Genomic DNA, 19,459 nt, shown 5'->3' with positions numbered 1-19,459 from the left:
GTTTGCTTTGTGCATAGTGATACGTGTGGTAATTGACATCACTAGGTTAAGGAACAGACTTGCTTTTCTGCTGCGTATTTCCCTTCCTCCTTGTCCAGAAGAGATACAGAAACAATGTGGCTACTAAAACCACGGCTGTAACAGATTGACAGAAATACAAATATAATGACAATATGTTTATTTAGAGTCAGTACCGCCAATAGACTGTTGTTTTCTTTACAGTGTTACATTTACACTCACACACTCGTGATTTCGGCTTCAAAGTGCCATTATCAAGTGTTTTAAGTGTTATAAAGTGCCTAAGATGGCATAGTGTCGTATTAAAATACACTGTTAGTGTGTAAGTGTAAATGTAACACTGTAAATAAACAACAGTCTAACGGCGGTACTGACTTTAAATAAATATATGCTTGTGGCCCCGCATTATGAAACAATTATTAATAGTGTATTTTAAGACGACAGTATGCCATCTTAGGCACTTTATAACACCTAAAATACGTTATAATGGCACTTTGAAGCCGACATCATGAGTGTGTAAGTGTAAATGTAATACTGTAAATAAAACAACAGTCCAATGGCGGTACTGACTTTAAATAAATATATTCTGACTGTGGCCCCGCATTATGACAAAATTATTAAATAACAACATGGTTGCTATAGTACTTCGCGCGTAGACTGTTTTTGGGTAGTTTCCTAATCATTCTAATTTTCACTACTACACCACCCCTACTTCCTTTTTTTTTAAGTGGACATCACACACCGTATTACTGTTAATATTTCCAAGTGACATGAAAGTTACATTGCTGCACGGCAAAGACAAGGACCCGCTTCCAAAATACAGTCACAGTATTCATCAACAGGAGCTGGACGCACAAATGAGCCGCTACGGACAAGGGACCGGGATTACGTACGTATGACTCAGGCGCGCAGACCCTTTTACTGTTACAGCGGCATCATGTTAAGCCAATCACGGAGCACGCTCTGACGAATTCTCTTCCTCTCTCCCCTCAGTTTTGAAAAATTAAACAGCCAAAAGGCTGCAACGTATCTCGTTATGAAACGCCAGTCGGAAATATTCCATCACTTCCAATGTAAGCAACATTTCCAATTCATGGAACTTTCCGCTGGTGTAGAATTGGTCTCGGTGATCACTGCCGTTCCGAAACTGGAATATCAACTTTATTGCAATCTTTGAAATGGAACCTTTTTTGAGAAACCACTTTAAAACAGAGTTTGTAATTATTACCTGTGATCCGAAATAAAACATTCAGCATTATTAGTTTATAAGCTGATTCTTATCACAGTGCTCAGCATGTGCCAGGAGAATCCTTCCTTTCATGTTTCAGTTTTTCATCTGTATTTTAGTACTGGGTCTCCAAAATGGTTAACACCGGGGAGATTTAAATCATGTGAAGTTCTGAGTTATACTGAAGAAAATAACTGAAAAAATGGTCGTATAAGTATCATAAAATTACGTGCAACTCTGACACCTTTCGTAAATGTTGAGCATGTGTGTTGCCATAAAACATGGAACGGTGGGCGCTGGTGCTGTTTCCAGAGAGTTAACAGCAGCCACATAGTGCACATGCCAAAATGTATTAACTTTAAAATGTATAACACAAATACACGACGAAATCCTCGCATAGAAATAGACGCCACTGTAAAACGAATAACTACTGAAAAATCGAGTCGCCAGAGGGAAAGCAAGAAATTCTGAAAGAGCAAATTCTGTAAGGTCCACCTGAAGACGAATTTGTAATAAATACAAAGCAGGTACTGGTTCGTTTTAAATAAAGTTTCTAACCGTCCTTGTGGCAGGTTGCTGTTTTAAATTTTAAACTTTATTAACACAAAATAAAGGAAAACGACAGACCTGCCTATATAAAAACATGTAGTAATACCAGAGCACCTACTTCCTATCCGTGAAGTTACAAACACGCAAACATATGAGTATTTTAGATACAGAAAAGTATGCCTCTCTAATGATTAGCGTGTATTCTGTTCTTTGCCTGGCCACGACAAATAAAGCTTAATTCATGTCTAAATACACTCCTGGAAATTGAAATAAGAACACCGTGAATTCATTGTCCCAGGAAGGGGAAACTTTATTGACACATTCCTGGGGTCAGATACATCACATGATCACACTGACAGAACCACAGGCACATAGACACAGGCAACAGAGCATGCACAATGTCGGCACTAGTACAGTGTATATCCACTTTTCGCAGCAATGCAGGCTGCTATTCTCCCATGGAGACGATCGTAGAGATGCTGGATGTAGTCCTGTGGAACGGCTTGCCATGCCATTTCCACCTGGCGCCTCAGTTGGACCAGCGTTCGTGCTGGACGTGCAGACCGCGTGAGACGACGCTTCATCCAGTCGCAAACATGCTCAATGGGGGACAGATCCGGAGATCTTGCTGGCCAGGGTAGTTGACTTACGCCTTCTAGAGCACGTTGGGTGGCACGGGATACATGCGGACGTGCATTGTCCTGTTGGAACAGCAAGTTCCCTTGCCGGTCTAGGAATGGTAGAACGATGGGTTCGATGACGGTTTGGATGTACCGTGCACTATTTAGTGTCCCCTCGACGATCACCAGTGGTGTACGGCCAGTGTAGGAGATCGCTCCCCACACCATGATGCCGGGTGTTGGCCCTGTGTGCCTCGGTCGTATGCAGTCCTGATTGTGGCGCTCACCTGCACGGCGCCAAACACGCATACGACCATCATTGGCACCAAGGCAGAAGCGACTCTCATCGCTGAAGACGACACGTCTCCATTCGTCCCTCCATTCACGCCTGTCGCGACACCACTGGAGGCGGGCTGCACGATGTTGGGGCGTGAGCGGAAGACGGCCTAATGGTGTGCGGGACCGTAGCCCAGCTTCATGGAGACGGTTGCGAATGGTCCTCGCCAATACCCCAGGAGCAACAGTGTCCCCTACGGCACTGCGTAGGATCCTACGGTCTTGGCGTGCATCCGTGCGTCGCTGCGGTCCGGTCCCAGGTCGACGGGCACGTGCACCTTCCGCCGACCACTGGCGACAACATCGATGTACTGTGGAGACCTCACGCCCCACGTGTTGAGCAATTCGGCGGTACGTCCACCCGGCCTCCCGCATGCCCACTATACGCCCTCACTCGAAGTCCGTCAACTGCACATACGGTTCACGTCCACGCTGTCGCGGCATGCTACCAGTATTAAAGACTGCGATGGAGCTCCGTATGCCACGGCAAACTGGCTGACACTGACGGCGGCGGTGCACAAATGCTGCGCAGCTAGCGCCATTCGACGGCCAACACCGCGGTTCCTGGTGTGTCCGCTGTGCCGTGCGTGTGATCATTGCTTGTACAGCCCTCTCGCAGTGTCCGGAGCAAGTATGGTGGGCCTGACACACCGGTGTCAATGTGTTCTTTTTTCCATTTCCAGGAGTGTATAAATAAAACTGTAACGAAAGTAACATCGTGACAGGCGCAAAGAACTTCCAAGGTTCTCAACATCCATGAATGATCTATCTGACAGGATCGGCAACACCGTTGTTGTTGTTACGGCCTTCAGTCCAGAGACTGTTTTGCTTCTCTGTCCTGTGCAAGGCTCTTCATCTCCGAATAACTACTGCAACCTACATCCTTCTGAATCTGCTTAGTGTATTCATCGCTTGGTCTCCCTCCACGTTTTTTACCCACCACACTTCCCTCCAATACTAAATCGGTGATCCCTTGATGCCTCAGAACGTGTCCTACCATCCGATCCCATCTTCTACTCAAGTTGTGCCACAATGTCCTCTTCTCTCTAATTCTATTCAGTACCCCCCCATTACTTACATGACCTACCCATCTAATCTTCAGCATTCTTCTGTAGCATTACATTTCGAAAGCTTCTAGTCTCAACTTGTCTAAACTAGTTATCGTCCATGTTTCACTTCCATAAATGGCTACACTACATACAAATACTTTCAGAAAAGACTTCCTGACACTTACATCTATACACGATGTTAACAAATTTCTCTTCTTCAGTAACGTTTCCCTTTCCATAGCCAGTCTACATTTTATATCCTCTCTATTTCAACCATCAGTTATTTTGCTCTCCAAATAACAAAACCCATTTACTGCTTTAAGTGCATCATTTCCTAATCTAATTCCCTCAGCATCATTTGATTTTATTCCACTACATTCCATTATCGTCGTTTTGCTTTTGTTGATGTTCATCTTAGATCCTCCTTTCAAGACAGTGTCCATTCCGTTCAGCCACTCTTCCAGCTCCTTTGCTGTCTCGTACAGAATTACAATGTCGTCGGCAAACCTCAAAGTTTTTATTTCTTGTCCATGGATTTTAATTACTACTCCAAATTTTTCTTTTGTTTCCTTTACTGCTTGCTTAATATACTGATTGAACAACATCGGAGTGGGCTACAAACCTGTCTCACTCCCTTCCCAACCACTGCTTCTCTTTCGTGGCTCTCGACTCTTATAACTGCCATCTGGTTTCTGTACAAATTGTAAATAGCCTTTCACTCCCTGTATTTGACACATGCCCCCTTCAGAATTTGAAAGAGAGTATTCCAGTTAACACTGCCAAAAATCTACAATTGCTAGAAACGTGGGTCTGTCTTTCCTTAACCTATCTTCTAAGATAAGTGTTAGTGTCAGTACTGCCGCGTGTGTTTCTTCTGAATCCAACCTGATCTGCCCCGAGGTCGACTTCCACCAGATTTTCCAATCGTCTGTAAAGAATTCGTGCTAGTATCTTGCAACTGTGACTCATTAAACTGATACTTCGTTAATTTTCACACCTGTTAGCACCTAGTTTCTTTGGGATTGGAATTATTATATTCTTCTTGAAGTCTGAGGGTATTTCGACTGTCTCATACAGCTTTCTCTCCAGATGGAAGAGTTTTGTCATGGCTGGCTCTCTCAAAGCTATCAGTAGTTCTAATGGAATGTTGTCTACTCCTGGGGCCTTGTTTCGATTCATGTCTTTCAGTGCTCTGTCAAATTCTTCACGCAATATCATATCTCCCAATTCATCTTCATCTACTTCCTCTTCCATTTCTATAATATTACCCTCAAGTTCCACCTCTCTGCTTTCCTTTCTTTGCTTAGTATTGGTTTTATGTCTGAGAGCTTGATATTTATATAGGTGGTTCTTTTTTCTCCAGCATTTACGAAAAGACTATGTAACATCAGTATGGCCTTATTTTAAAGTTGTTTTTGTAATGCTATTTAACCTGAAGATCAGATTTACCGCGAAACATATTGCTAAATAAAGAAGTAATACAATAGTTGACAAGGTTAGTGACTGGTAGCGGTAATTTAAAAAAAAGCTTTGCATATCAACAATATTGTTATTTTAAATTTTATTGATACAAAAGAAGTACCCAGAGGGATGAGAAACTGAACTTATTCTATCTCTAATAATCTGATCTAAGTCATTATTATAAAGTAGATTTCACTTTTGATTTCCAGAAGTTAGAGGAGCAATAATTTGAATTAATTGTATGATGTCTGTAATACGTCAAAAATTGCTGCTGTATATTTCTATCACACTGTCTTCATTGAAGAGCATTTATTTTCACTGTAACTATTATAGAATTATTATTGCAGCTTTAGCAGATCAACTTACCTCATAATATTGTTATTGCTTCTATCAGTAAGTGGATTATCATGTTTGCTGTGGATTTTACCAAAATGAGTTGTTACCTGATGACTTACAGAAAATAACATAACAGTGTTAATAACAATTATAGTAGTGTTAATATCCATTATATTATACTACTAAGTAAGAATTAAATTTCTTTAAGATATCTTTCCCATAAAATTCTAGAAAAACTAAATCGAAAAAATCAAGTTTTATCTTACCTGTTATTGTTATAATCTCGACAGTAGGCATAATTTCTACATCAACTATCAGAAATTAAATTAAATAAGCTAATCACTTCCAAAATTATAATTAAAAGAATAATTTTTTAGTCCCTACTAAAAAGTTGTAATCTACACTATATTATCAGCTAGATTTAATAGGATTCATTGTTTGAGCACACCTCTTGCAATAAGAGCAGATGTAGTTGCACAAGTATATTTCACATCTGCAACAATAATTATTGCTGTACCAATAGAAATTAAGGAATTTGGACGATTAGCAAAATAATGTGGAACAAGTTCTAGCTTATGGCCCAATTATTATGAGCTCTTAGAATTATTATCTTATTTACAATTGAAGGATTAACAGGATTACTATTAGCAAATTCCTCACTTGCTATTGTTCTCCATGTAGCGTCTTGTTATTCAATGATACACTTCATTCACAGGATTAAATGTAAGTAACATACAATTAAACTATCAGTTCACAATTTATTTATTCGAGTATATCTAAGGCTCTTCCCTCAACACTTCCTAGGATTAACAGGTATACCACAATGATACCCTCACTATCCAGATGCACATATATTATGAAGTTGACTATCAAGTATTATATCTACAATCTCAATTGAAGGAATTATTATATTCCTTATTATTATATAAGAAAGAATAGTTACAAACTGGGAAATAATATGTAGAGCTAACATGAAGAGATCAACAGAATTATTACAAAGTAATCCATCTGCAGAAAGCAGTTACTGAGAATTATCATTAATTTCTGAATTCTAATATGGCTGATTAATGCAGCAGAGTTAACCTCTAAAAATGAAATTTGACCTTTTATTAGTAAGGTTAATGGTAATACGATCAATCCAGTCATTACAGTATTGAGTTTCACCATTAGTGCCTGTGAACTTTATACACTGAAACTCTTACAGATTTTGAATAAAACAGATGTTATTAACATTGTACATCTTTATTCTTCAAGTCAACACATTTGTTTCTCAGCATAATCACCCTGGAGACGAATACATTTCTCCCAACAAGAGTTCAATTTGTTAATAGCTTGACAGTAGAATATTTGACTTTGTTGATGGAGCCACAACCTTACCTCTGCCAGCATCATTACTTGCTCTCAAAGTGAAGTCTTTGAAGGTGTTCTTTAAGTTCTGGGAACATATAAAATCGGAATGGGCCAAGACAGGACCATATGGAGGATGATAAATCACAGTGAACCCTAGGTGTCAGATTGTTGCAGATACTGCAGTGATTTTGTGTCGTCTGGTACTGTCATGAAAAAGGAGAGAGTGATGCATACGTGGATGAACTCTTTGAATTGGAAATTAGATTGTAGCATGCTGTTTCTCACCCACCACCATAGTTAAGTTAAACACTACCATGTTACATGCTACAATTTGGAGGTGTCTAGTGGCAGAGAGCTGCAGGTATGTATACATGACAAACAGAAGTGTAGAATGTTAATAATGTTTGTTTTATTTAAAAAGCTTTAAGATTTTCTCATACAAAGTTCGAATTCACTACTTTTTAGCATGACCTCATATCATTTACAGCAAGTGTAGATTACGCCCTTTGTTATCAATAGTAATTGCTTATATGAACCTAAATATATTTCATGAACACCTAATTGAAACAGTTTGAACAGCATTTCCTGTTGTTACTTTACCTTTTGTTCTATTACCAACACTGGAAGTACTTCATCTCCTTTACGATTCAGTAGCTGCAGTAATTAAAATTAAAATAGGTGGATACAACGACACAGAAGTTATGAATATTCAAATTTTGTTGATGTTGAATTTGTTACTCATATACCATCAGAAAGAGCTGTAGAAATTGATGGATTTCAACTACTAGATTTACATAAGCGAACAATTTTACCTATAAACGCAGAACTAACTAAAGCATCAGATGTTCCACATTCACAAACAGTACCTGCACTAAGAGATATAATTGATGGTGTACCTGGATTAAGTCAAGGAAGTTTTATAATATTTGCACTTGGATTATACTTTGGTCGATGTGTAGAAATTTTTGGCGTGTATCACGAACTTATAGCAATTGTAATTGAAAGAACTGCAGTAAATATATTCATTAAATGATTATGTGAGATAATACAGGGAGATATTTAAGAAATAGCAACATTAGAGTGTCAGTCTTAATTAATGATAAATTTAGGATACCTGTAACATCAACTGACTGAAAGTAAATAATAAACTCCAACCAAAGAAAAGTAAATTTTGAGGGGCCCCAGTATTTCAAATACTTCAAGCGCCAAAACTCATATTAATTTTGCTGTTTATTATATTTTGTTTTGTATTAATTTTATTTAAAGAAATGAACTTATTCTCATCTAAATCAAATTCTATCACAAGAGCAGAGAAATGAGTAACTAAAAGAAAGAATTTAACCTGCAAATGACAATAAATCTACTTTCAACATTTGACCATTTAACTACCATCTTCAGTTTATAATTAGTTTGAAATAGAACAGTCCTAGGACATTTGCTAATTCCTTCGTTATTCTGATTAAGATCGTCATAGATCAATATTTTCAGAAATAAATGAAAATTAACTTAACATTGTGAATTCAAACACCTATTATTTGGCTGAAGTAATCACACCAACCACATATTTACACACTTTGACTCTCAAGGTACACCTTGTAAATTTATATCATTTATGGCTCTAACTGAAACAACGGTGTGTGCCGGAGAGCACTTTACGTGACACTGCATTACCTCCCTTTCCTGTTCGAGTCGTGTATGGTTCGCGGGAAGAACGACTGCCGGAAAGCCTCCGTGTGCGCGAATTTCTCCAATTTTAAATTCGTAATCTGGTCGGAAGGTATAAGTAGGGAAGCAATATATTCGATACCTCATCCAGAAACGCACCGTCTCGAAACCTGGACAGCAAGCTACACTGCGCCTCTCTTGCAGAGTCTGCCACTTGAGTTTATTAAACATCTCCATAACGCTATCATGCTTACCATATAACCCTGTGACGAAACGCGCCGCTCTTCTTTGTATCTTCTCTATCTGCTCTGTCAACCCGACCTGGTACGGATCCCAAACTGATGAGTAATGCGCAAGTATAGGTCGAACGAGTGTTTTGTAAGCCACCTCATTTGTTGAGGTACTACATTTTCTAAGGACTCTCCCATTGAATCTCAACCTGGCACCCGCCTTATCAACAACTAATTTTATATTATCATTCCACTTCAAATCGTTCTGTACGCATACTCCCAGATATTTTACAGAAGTAACTGCTACCAGTGTTTGTTCCGCTATCATATAATCATAAAATAAAGGATTTTTCGTTCTATGAATTCGCAATACATTACATTTGTCTATGTTAAGGGTCAGTTGCCACTCCCTGCACCAAGTGCCTATCCGCTGCAGATCTTCCTTCCTTTCGCTGCAATTTTCTAATGCTGCAACTTCTCTGTATACTACAGCATCAATTGCGGAAAGCCGCATGGAACTTCCGACACTATCTGCTAGGTCATTTATATATACTTTGAAAAGCAATGGCCTGTAACACTCCCCTGCAGCAGTCTCTTCATTTAGAACATCATTCTGTGTTCTGTTTGCTAAAAACTCTTCAATCCAGCCACGCAGCTGGTCAGATATTCCCGAGGCTCTTACTTTGTTTATCAGGCGACAGTCCGGAACTCTATCGAACGCCTTCTGGAAGTCTAGAAGAGCCAAGGGGGAATAATAAGAGTGGACGACCAACAACGAAGTGCTCGGATTAGAAAGGGTGTAAGACAAGGATGTAGTCTTTCTCCCCTACCGTTTAATATGTAGTACATCGAAGAAGCAATGATGGAAATAAAAGAAAGCTTCAGGAGTGGAATTAAGATCGAAGGTGAAACGATGTCAATGATACAATTCGTTGACGACAATGCGGTCCTGAGTGAAAGAGAAGAAGCATTGCATGGTCTGCTGAATGGAATGAACAGTTTAATGAGCACAGAATACGGATTCAGAATAAATCGAAGAAAGGCTATAGTAATGAGAAACAGCAGAAACGAAAACAGCGAGAAACTTAACATCTGGATTGATGGTCACGAAGTAGATGAAGTTAAGGAATAGTACTACCTAGGCAGCAAAATATCCAATGACGGACAGAGTAAGGAGGACATCAAAAGCAGACTAGCACTGGCATAAAGGGCATTTCTAGCCAGGAGAAGTTACTAGTATCTAACATAGGCCTCAATTTGATTAAGAAATTTCTGACAATGTACATTCAGAGCACAGCGTTGTATGCTAGTGAAACATGGATCGTCAGAAAGTCGGAAAAGAAGAGAATCGATGCATTTGGGACGTGGTGCTACAGAAGAAAATTGATAAATTGGCTGGAGTGATAAGGTAAGGAATGTGGACGCTCTGCGCAGAATCCGAGAAAAAAGGAATATGTGGAAAACACTGACAAGGATAAGGGACAGGATGATAGGACATCTGTTAAGACATCAGGGAATAACTTCCATGGTAGTAGAGGGAGCAGTAGAGGGCAAAACCTGTAGAGGACGACAATTTGAATACATCCACGAAATAATTGAGGGCTTCGGTTGCAAGTGCTGCTCTGAGATGAAGAGGCTTCCATGTGGTGGAAAATCGTGGCGGGTCGCATCAAACCAGATAGAAGACTGGTGACTCAAAAAAAAAAAATGCAGCATAATAACCCATGCCAGAACATAAAAAGCAGACTAGCACACACAAAAAGTGGATTCCCGGCCAAGAGAAGTCTACTAGTACCAAACACAGGCCTTAATTTGACGAAAAAATTTCTGAGAATGTACATTTGGAGCACTGCATTGTTTGGGTGTGACACATGGACGGTGGGAAAACAGGAACAGAAGAAAATCCAAGCACTCGAAATGTGATGCTACACAAGAATGTTGAAAATTAGGTTGACTGATAAAGTAAGGAATGAGGAAATTCTGTGCAGAATCGACGAGGAAAAAAAAACATACATAAAACAGAGACAAGAAGAAGGGATTAGATGTTATGATATCTGTAAGACATCATGGAATAACTTCCTTGTTACTAGAGGGAGTAATGGTGAATACTGTAGAGGAAGACAGAGACTGGAATACTTTTCAGCAAATAACTGAGGACTTAGGTTGCAAGTGTTACTCTGAGATGAACAGGTCGGCACGAATTCGTGGCAGGCCGCATCACGACTCAAAAGAATTACAGATAAACTATAAAACATAGAGACATACTCCGCATGTCAGTGAACAGAGGAAGGTTCAGTGTTTTGACACAGCTATGCTGTTGTTTATTTGTAGTAATAGGGCGAGTACTTCACAAGACAAATCATTTTGTGTGTTGTAATTTGCGTGAAATCAATGTAGTGTTCAAGTGCAACGAGCATTCCACTGTTGATTCGGCAAATAGCCGCCTCTGAACAAGCAGATCTACGACTGGCATAAAACGTTCTTCGAAGCTGGTTACATATGTAAAGGGAAGAGCACTGATCAGCCACATACATATGATGAAAATGTCGAGCTTAACTGAGATGCGTTCACACAGAGTCCTCGGACGTCCACAAGGAGGGTATGCCAGGAACTTCAACTTCCTCAAACGACGTGGCGTTGTAAGACGTTGTGGTTTCCTGACCTTCATTGCTTACATATTCCACCCTCACAATCATATTCCACACATCAAGACGCTTCATTCGAACCCAAACTCGGTAAGATAAAGTCAATGTTGTGTGAGCACATCTCAGATAAGCTCGACATTTTCATCACATTTATGTGGCTGACCAGTGCTCTTCCCTTTACATATGTAACCAGCTTCGAAGAAACTAGTAAATCGCAAGTGCACACCGAGATTGAAATACTCGAGGCTGGCGTACACACACACATTCAAGACACGATGGTCGCAAGGGGTTTTAATTCAGGAGAGCAAACCACACACCAGGAGGCCGGTCCCTTCAGAGGACGAGCTAACCCATGTCGGATGGCGACCGATCGTGGAGCAGACAGCCTTTGCCCGAGTGAAAGGAAGAGCAACCCCGTGTTCAGCTTAAAAGCAAATTCTGCTACATTGTGTGGGAGCGCCCAGCCTACGCATTCTTTACAAACATAGCACGCAGTTTCAGAGGTTTTCACAGGGAGGCAGCGAACGCCAAACGCCGATGCTACAGAGTTCCGGATTGGTTGCCTTAAACGAAACGTCATTCTCCCGTTTTAGAAGAGCAATGCTGATTGGCAGACGATATTACTGATGCCTTGAGCTGAAGGAGTAATGGAAGAGACCGAAAGATATACCCCTTCACATCTGGCGTGGAGAGGGGCTGTTCCGTTGTCGCTCTTGGAGCAAGAACACGTAACGAGGCCGTGTGCGCTCGCCCGTGTACTCAAAGAGTGAGAAACAAGTCTCTCCTCAGTACGTCACTGGGGAGAGCACCTCTGTCGAGAGTGAATCGGAGTGCGACTCTATATTGCGTCCTTACGATTAAGCTTTGTTCACTGTGTTGGCCCCCACACTTATTGTGCAGTGTGAACAGACGGAGTTATAGTTAAACGCCTGCGAGCGAATTTTTGAGTGGCATCGTGGTGGACTGGTTATTTGACTGGTGTACCACGCCAATAATTAGACTACGGGCGCATAGGAGTCCTTAACTTCATCAATGCGTAGGGAGAGTTTGATTGGCGAAGGTCAATCCAGATAGAACTAGAGTTACCTTATTTGTCAGCAGCGAGCGGCGCAGACAGCAGTCATCGCAGCTTACGGTATTGTGCGCTACAGCTCTTGCGAGCCCCATATTTCCTCCACAACAGTACACTTCACTGCATTTCACACGTGACAGCCTCGACCATATCTAACAACATTCTAACGGATAATTATTCAAGTTGAAACTTTCGAATCAGTAAACAACGACCTGCTGATTCGTGTGTTTAATGAAATGGACTACCGTTTCGGTTTTTCTCGAGCAACGCGTGGTGCTTATATTCAGTGTATGGTATAGTGTCAGTGCGAACATAAAAGTTTGAACCTTCCTCTACCCATTGACATGCGCAATGTACTTCTGTCTTTAATAGTTTGGCTGGATATTTTATCCTTCATACTTCTAGCCCCATAAGCTTGTCTTTAAAACTGTGTGCAAAGACGTACGGTGAGGTGAAACCTCAGTTCTTCCTGTGTATCAACTGTTCAGATAACTTAATAGAATGAAGGCGCATGATGTCTTCCACAGTCACCAATAGTTCAACAGGTGCGCATCCTGTCATTTTCAAGGTACAAATGCAGCAAGTAGGCACTGTGCAAGGGAATTTAAAACCTTAGTTTGCAAAGTAGGTCCGAAAATATATCGCAAACACACACACACACACACACACACACACACACACAGAAACACAAACATATATACATACACTGTAAACACAGCACGACCGCAACCAAAGTTGACAGATGTTATTGATAATGAACATTAGTAACCAACGAGTGAGGTAACATTAATTCTGTCCCTACGATTTTTTGACAAGAGGCAGAAGAGAAATTCTCGTAAGATCAAAACAAAACCCCCCAGCTATATTTATAAGGTCACTTTCTAATTTAATGTCTACTGTTTCCTTGGTAGCGGTATCCCAACAGGCGGAAGTCCATGCCAGAATCTCCGTGATGCTATATTCAGTAGAATCACTGGTGCAATGTCCGCCCCGCTAGCTGAGTGGTCAGCGCGATGGAATGTCAATCCTAAGGGCCCGGATTCGATTCCCGGCTGAGTCGGAGATTTTCTACGCCCAGGGACTGGGTGTTGCGCTGTCATAATCATCATTTCATCCCCATCGACGTGCAAGTCGTCGAAGTGGCGTCAAATCGAAAGACTTGCACCCGACGAACGGTCTACCCGACGGGAGGCCCTAGTCACACAACCACTGGTGCAATGGTATTTTTCTTCAATAACAGATTTCCTTAGCTCTTGTAAGCGTGTTTGACGCTTATGCTCAGTACACCACCTCTGCACAGTCCTGACAGTGTGACCAATAAATGACGTGCCACTAACGCAAAGGAATACGGTAGACACCCGCCCCACAAAATCAAGGTCATCCTTTCCTGATCTTGACAAGACTATAATCTTAGACTGTGGTCGAAAAACACATTTCATATTTTCTTTCCGTAAAATACGACAAATGCATTTGGAAATGCTCCCTGCGTAACGCAGAGAGACTGTAGACTTTGGTGCCACCTAGGTATTTTCATCACACACCCAGTACACGATTGATCTATCTTTTACTATAACCATTCTGACAAAAGGGGACTTCGAGACAGGATAATTCTTCCAGTCGACTTTCTCAGTCTGAGATGACGTGGACCCTGTGAACCAAGGTACTAAGGACTCCTCCTTGCTGAGCCTGAAGGTGACAACTATCAGCCTGTAGATACAAGTCACTGTGTGTTGGCTTCCTATAAACAGCCTGTCCCGACGCCACATCAACGTCCCCCCTGACCAGTGCATCAAGGAAGGGAACCCAGCCATACCTATCCATCTCCATCGCGAAACGAATATTCGGGCGGACTGAATTTAGATGTTCACTAAAGCCACGTCATATTAACAGAAAATACTATTTTTATAATAGCAACTTTCTGTTAATGCAAAATATACTTGATACTAAAGTTTCGTGGGGTTGTTGTACAAATATTATTAACAGATTCAATGAATACTTGTGATCAAGTGGACTAAATGCCCCCATATTAAAAGTTAATGTCGTTAATATGCAGTTATAATGATTTAAACGTGTTTTGTAATTTTACTGTGTATATATCTCATTAAAGTATGCCTGTCTTTTTATAACTATAAGTGGAAGTGAGGAATAGAGTAATACTAAAATTAAATTAAATTAAATTAAAATTTGGGAATGTCGGCAGTGTGGAGGAAATGAAAGAGAGGAGAGAGGACAGTGGCATGAAAAGGAAGTAGTGCTGCTAATGATGACAAAGGGAGGTCGATTAGAGAGGAAGGATTCAATAGGGCGAACTTAATTAACTGAATGTGTAAGTCTGAAGACGAGACTGGAATTTAAAATTTGTCCGTACACTTTCTCTAGGTAGAAGAAGACAAAAAAAAGCGGACTTACAGGTGTTGAGCTGGTGGGGTAGGAGATGGGTGAAGCGCAGGAGCTAATCATCAGATGGAAGGTGGTTAACGGGAAGGAGGAGGTGGTGGTCCGGGTGTTGACGGATGCGTCGGGAGGGGATGGATTCGAGGACCGTGCTAACACTGACGTGAGCCAGATGCGGTGGGAGGAGGCATCAGTAGGGGATTTGTGCGGTTTGAAGAAATGTAGGCCCACTGCTCAGAATGAGGAAGATAGCGTCCTAAGGGGTTGCAAGGGTGACTAGAAAGAAGACAGGGCATTGTTTGTGTCAATAGTTAGTATAATCATCACTAGAGATGAGCAGTGTTTTCTGTGAAATACTTGTTTTATTCCATATTCTGTGCCAGGGTTGTTTAATGCTGTTCGTGGTACGAGTCTGTTGTCCAAGTGCTGCAAGCTTGGAACCAGAGGTTGTTGTTGTTGTGGTCCTCAGTCCAGAGACTGGTTTGATGCAGCTCTCCATGCTACTCTATACTGTGCAAGATTCTTCATCTCCCAGTACCTACTGCAACCTACATCCTTCTGAATCTGTTTAATGTATTCATCTCTTGGTCTCCCTCTACGATTTTTACCATCCACGCTGCCCTCCAATACTAAATTGGTGATCGTTTGATGCCTCGGAATATGCCCTACCAACCGATTTCTTCTTCTAGTCAAGTTGTGCCGCAAGCTCCTCTTCTCCCCAATTCTATTCAGTACCTCCTCATTTGTTATGTGATCTACCCATCTAATCGTCAGCATTATTCTATAGCACCACATTTCGAAAGCTTCTATTCTCTTCTTGTCGAACTATTCATGGTCCACTTTTCACTTCCATACATGGCTACACTCCATACAAATACTTTCAGAAACGACTTCCTGACACGTAAATCTATACTCGATATTAACAAATTTCTCATCTTCAGAAACGCTTTCCTTGCTATTTTCAGTCTACATTTTATATCCTCTCTACTTCGACCATCATCAGTTAGTTTGCTCCCCAAATAGCAAAACTCCTTCACTACTTTAAGCGTCTCATTTCCAAACGTAATTCCCTCAGCATCACCTGATTTAATTCGACTACATTCCATTGTCCTCGTTTTACTTCTGTTGATGTTCATCTTATATCCTCCTTTCAAGATACTGTCCATTCCGTTCAGCTGCTGTTCCAGGTCCTTTGCTGTCTCTGACAGAATTACAATGTCATCGGCGAACCTCAAAGTTTTTATTTCTTCTCCATGAATTTTAATTCCTACTCCGAATTTTTCTTTTGTTTCCTTTACTGCTTGCTCAATATACAGATTGAATAACATCGGGGATAGGCTACAACCCTGTCTCACTCCCTTCCCAACCACTGCTTCCCTTTCATGCCCCTCGACTCTTATAACTGAGGTAGGACAGCGTTATTTGTGCGTCTATGTATAGTAGGGAAAAGGTAGTAATTGCCCATCCGCCTCCGCTGCGCTTATGAACTACCCTCACTGGGCCACCTTCCCGCAGCTCTACCAAGCGGCATCCAATCTTGTAGTGATAGCTGGTCATGATGTATTGTATCAGTATAGTTACTCGTTTCGGATATATATTATGTCTTAGCTTTCTCACACCGTGTATACTAATATTGTCATAACGAAACGATTCTGTGCTCAGCCAACTGCAATTCAGGGTGCGTCAAAAAGGACTTTAGAAAGTTTGAATGAAATAGAAACTTATTCAGAGAACTCACAGAATCGGTAGAGGTGTCATTCTGTAGTCCGCAGCTTGTGGTCGTGCGGTACCGTTCTCGCTTCCCGCGCCCGGGTTCCCGGGTTAGATTCCCGGCGGGGTCAGGGATTTTCTCTGCCTTGTGATGATTGGGTGTTGTGTGATGTCGTTAGGTTAGTTAGGTTTAAGTAGTTCTAAGTTCTAGCGGACTGATGACCACAGATGTTAAGTCCCATAGTGCTCAGAGCCATTTGAACCATTTGTCATTCTGTAGCAAACAACGTCAAGTTTGATTACACAGTGTAATGAAAGCCCCACTCCGCCACCAGGAGAGCCAGCGTAAATACAGATTTAAAATGGCTACTTGCACTGGCGCGGAGCGTGCTCGCTCTAGGTTTGGTTTCATGAAACGAACTCTGCAGCAACTGGTCAGCACTAAAGAACCTCCAAGCAAGCCTTCAATCTATTCTTGGCCCAAGGACTTTGTTGAAATGGATTATTCACTGCCGGCCGCGGTGGCCAAGCGGTTCTAGGCGTTTCAGTCCGAACCGCGCGGCTGCTACGGTCGTAGGTTCGAATCCTGCCTCGGGCATGGATGTGTGTGATGTCCTCAGGTTAGTTAGGTTTAAGTAGTTCTAAGTTCTAGGGGACTGATGACCTCAGGTGTTAAGTCCCATAGTGCTCACAGCCATTTTTGATTATTCACTGCAACATGATAAGTCACCAGTTCGAGCGCGTGTTAATGATTATATTCGAATAGGGTTGGGAGAGCTTCGTCCGTAATTCACAAAAATCAGTGCGACCAGCGTCTCGCGAGGCTGGTATTCCGTAAAAGACTGTTTGGCGAGTACTGCGTACACGTTTACCCTTGAAACCATACCGATTCACATTGTCACAGTATATTAGTGATGCAGATAAAGTTGCTTGTGTGGAATTCTGTGCGGATATGTTGCATCGGATAGAGGACGACGAGGCATCCCTGAACGCAACAGCCTTCAGCGATGAATCAACATCAGGGGCATGGTGAACATCCACAACTGCAGAATATCGGGCAGTGAAAATCCACATGCAACCATGAAACGCGTTCGTGGCAGCCCCAAAGTTAATGTCTTTTATGCTCTTCGTAAATTGAAACGGTTTTCCGAAACTCCTTCACCAAAGAAGACGAAGTAAATATTCCTCAATTCCAATCAAGAACAACTGCCAAGATGAGAAACATAGAAGTAGGTATCCTCGGAGTAACGAAGCAGCCTAAATCACTTAACAAAGGCAAGGTCTCCGATCCAGATTGTGTACCAGTCAGGTTCCTCTCAGAGTATGCTGATAAAATAGCTCCATATTTTGCAATTATATACAACCACTCGCTCACAGAAAGATCCGTACCTAATGACTGGAAAATTACTCATGTCACACCAATACCCAAAAAGGGAAGTAGGAGTAATCCGCTAAATTACAGGACTGTATCACTAACGTCGATTTGCAATAGAGTTTTGGAACATGTACTGTATTCGAACATTATGAAGTATCTCGAAGAAAACGATTTATTGACACATAGTCATCACGGTTTCAGAAAATATCGTTCTTGTGAAACACAACAAGCTATTTATACTCATGAAGCAATAAGTGCCATAGAGAGGGGATGTCAAATTGATTCCATATTTTTAGATTTCCAGAAGGCTTTCGACACAGTCCCTCAAAAGCGTCTTCTAACCAAACTGCGTGCCTACGGAGTATTGCCTCAGTTGTGCGATTGGATTTGTGATTTCCTGTCAGAAAGGTCACAGTTCGCAGTAATAGACAGAAAGTTATAGAGTAAAACAGAAATAATATCCGGCGTTCCCCAAGGAAGTGTTATAGGCCCTCTATTGTCCCTGATCTATATTAACGACATAGGAGACAATCTGAGTAGTCGTCTTAGATTGTTTGCAGATGATGCTGTCATATGCCGTCTTGTAAAGTCATCAGATGATCAAAACTACTTGCAAAATGATTTACATAAGATATCTCTTTGGTGCGAAAAGTGGCAGTTGACCCTGAATGAGGTGTGAAGTTATTCACATGAGTACTAAAAGAAATCAGCTAAATTTCGATTATGAGATAAGTCACACAAATCTGAAGGCTGTAAATTCAACTAAATACTTAGGGACTACAATTACAGATAACCTAAATTGGAACGATCACATAGATAATATTGTGGGTAGAGCAAACCAAAGACTGCGATTCATTGGCAGAACACTTAGAAGATGCAACAGGTCTACTAAAGAGATTGCTTACACCACGCTTGTCCGCCCTATTCTGGAGTACTGCTGTGCGGTGTGGGATCCGCAACAGGTGGGACTGACGGATGACATCGAAAAACTACAAAGAAAGGCAGCTCGTTTTGTATTATCGCGAAATAGGGGAGATAGTGCCACAGACATGATACGTGCATTGGAGTGGCAATTATTAAAACAAAAGCGTTTTCGTTGCGACGGGATCTTCTAATGAAATTTGAATCACCAGTTTTCTCCTCCGATTGCGAAAACATTCTGTTGGCGCCCACCTACATAGGGAGAAATGATCATCACGATAAAATAAGAGAAATAAGGGCTCGCACAGGAAAATTTAAGTGCTCGCTTTTCCCGTGTGCCGTTCGAGAGTGGAACGGTAGAGAGAGAACTTGAAGGTAGTTCGTTGAACCCTCTACCAGGCACTTTATTGTGAATAGCAGAGTAATCACGTTGATGTAGATGTAGATGTAGATGTATGGTCATTTCTTCTTCATAGAGAAAACTTTCACTGGTATTGTGT

The sequence above is a fragment of the Schistocerca americana genome, chromosome 4 (genome assembly GCF_021461395.2).
Source record: "Schistocerca americana isolate TAMUIC-IGC-003095 chromosome 4, iqSchAmer2.1, whole genome shotgun sequence".
Classification (NCBI taxonomy): domain Eukaryota; kingdom Metazoa; phylum Arthropoda; class Insecta; order Orthoptera; family Acrididae; genus Schistocerca; species Schistocerca americana.
Note: the sequence above shows the minus strand (reverse complement) of the source record.